This window comes from Phaethon lepturus, unplaced genomic scaffold, assembly GCF_000687285.1.
Source record: "Phaethon lepturus isolate BGI_N335 unplaced genomic scaffold, ASM68728v1 scaffold27661, whole genome shotgun sequence".
Taxonomy (NCBI): domain Eukaryota; kingdom Metazoa; phylum Chordata; class Aves; order Phaethontiformes; family Phaethontidae; genus Phaethon; species Phaethon lepturus.
In genome coordinates, this window is record NW_010520211.1 from 1,962 (window position 1) to 4,475 (window position 2,514).

Genomic DNA, 2,514 nt, shown 5'->3' on the forward strand with positions numbered 1-2,514 from the left:
CCCCAGTAAGTTGCTTGGGAAATGCGAGCAGGAGGAGAAAAGAGATTAAGGCAGATTCTGGGATAAACAAGGCGAGGAGGAGTGATGCTGCCAAGAGACACCCCCCTCCCCAGCCCCTCCAAACTTACGCCCTCAGCTGAGCCAGGGTAAAATCCTGCACCTCAGTTCACAGGGCTCGAGCGAAAAAATTTAATGCACAAGGCTGCCCTCGCTGCTGGTAGAAATAGGGTTTGCCTCTCGAAATATAGGAAAGGCTTTAAAATTAAAATATGACGCGGGTGTTTGTCAAGGGACTCCGGATTTTCCAAATTCGAAGAGAAAAGTCATCGACTCGCTCCCTCACAGAATTTATCCCTCATTCCGTTTTAAGTCCCCTGCTTTATGTGAGCCCTTAAAGGGAAATATTCCTGCAGGAGCAGAATGTCTTCTTTGGCCTTTATCGAGACCAATTTATCTGTCAATCACCAGTCTCCAATGACGGTTATTTTTATGCTCGCGAGAAAAAAAATAATATATATATACACACACACACACACACTCATCATTCTTTTATCTATTCCTATTTTTTAAATACTTACTCTGCAGGGCTGCTAATACAGTGGGCTGTGACACGTGGAGGGGAAAAAGCAGCTTGGCTTTTCTACTTTGGTGGAATATTTTAAAGAGAATCCTTACAAAAGAGGGGTTGTTTGCAGACGTGTATGCAGAAGGGGAGAGGGAGAAAGGAAAAAAGAGACAGAGAGAGAAGGAGGGAGAGAGAAAGGAAGGACTGAGCGTGCAGAGGGAGAGAAGCACTGAAAAGCAGAGTCAGTGGGGAGGTTTTCCAGAGGAAAAACAAAATAATAAAATGTCAGAATATACCACAGACGAACCGCAAAACGAGCAGAAATTACCAAAGCCACACAGTTATAATAAGTAGCAGCAGTTTTTGTAACCTTAATGCGAGCAGGCAAGGTCACTAAATTAGTCGTGGATGGTGCATGTTGGTGTTACACAAAGGCAAACATATCTGGCGAAGATTTCCTTTATTTGCACGGAAACCTGCAGCCCACGGAATTATTCGCTCCCCATATTGTTGTGGGATCTCAAATAAAAAATCAGATAGCGTTTGTAATACAAACCCCTTTCATTCAGGGGCTGCTGGTCTCAGAATTAAGCAGCACAAAGCAGAGCTGGAGACACTTCACCTTAAAGCAGACTAAAGACACGGCTTGGGACTAAAAACACGGTTTAAGACCAAGGACACGGCTTAAGACAAGGTTTTCTCCATGTTTAGCTGCAGAATCCCTTAACACGATGTGAACCCCCATAAAATTTAACACGATGTGAACCCCCATAAAATATTGTCCTTTCACGCTTATCTCGACATGAAACCATCCCCATGGATGAACGCAAAGTTATGTGAATAAAGTCCACTCAAAGTGCAAGGCAAATAAAGCAATATCCTGAAATATTCTTCTTTTCAGTAGCAGTGTCTCCGAGCAAATATCCAGACTGGAATTAAAACACGCCTTGCTATTGAATTCAGCAGCTACAAGGTTATCTCGCAGCTTTTATGCAGGCTCCAGCTAGACTCCTATGCCTCCACAAAAGCTTCGGTACTTGTTTAATAGGAGATTACCTCTTCTGAAATGATGAACTATCACATCCCTTCCAGGCAGGCTAATATCTTTTCCTCTCACCTCCCCTTTTGAATCTTGCAGGGGAAAAACACTTAATTGCGTTGAGCAAAACTAACACTAGCAGTCCACAAGCTGTACGAGTATTTATTTTTTTTTTTTTTACCCTGACGGAGGGAAAAAAAATAATTCAATAAAAAAACAACAAGACAGTCGAGTCGCAAATTAGGAGGTTACAGAAAATCAAGCCTTTGTCTGAGCACTGTCCTGGCCAGTTGACTTTCTGACACCTTTTCGGAGCTAAATGCTTCCCATGTTCGCCCTGCTCCCTGCAAGTGCTGTGTGTGCTCAGCCCGAGCTGCATCCCTGCCCTGCCCTGTACGCGCAGCCGGGCTCTTTCCCCACTTCCAAATCTTTTGGTTTCGCTTTGAGAAATTCTCCCCTGATTGGAAGGAAGGGAGACAAAAAAATAACCCTAATAAAAAAAAAAAAAAAAAAAAAGACAGAAGAGGGAGAAGGCAAAAAAAAAAAAAAAAAGAAAGAAAAAACAACTATTGGACAGCCTGCCTGCTGAGGTGACCCTGCTTTCTTGGGTTTTTCTTGCTATTTAATTTTTTTTTTTCCCCAAAAAAGTGGTGGCAAGGAAAAGCCAGCCTGCGGTCCCCAGTAATTGGGGAGGGGGGTATCCCTCTTTGCCTGTCGCAGCTCCAGGCCCCAGTACCACCAGCCGATTTCCTCAGGAGAGGGGCTGCTGCCCGCCGGGGCACCCCGAGGCTTCGGGGCCGGAGGGTCTGGGGGTGAGCAGGCACCGCGCCCCCCCCTGGGCAGACAGACGGAGCCTCCTCCAGGAAGGGGGAGAAGGGGGTAAAAAAAAAAACCACAAAAAACGACAACA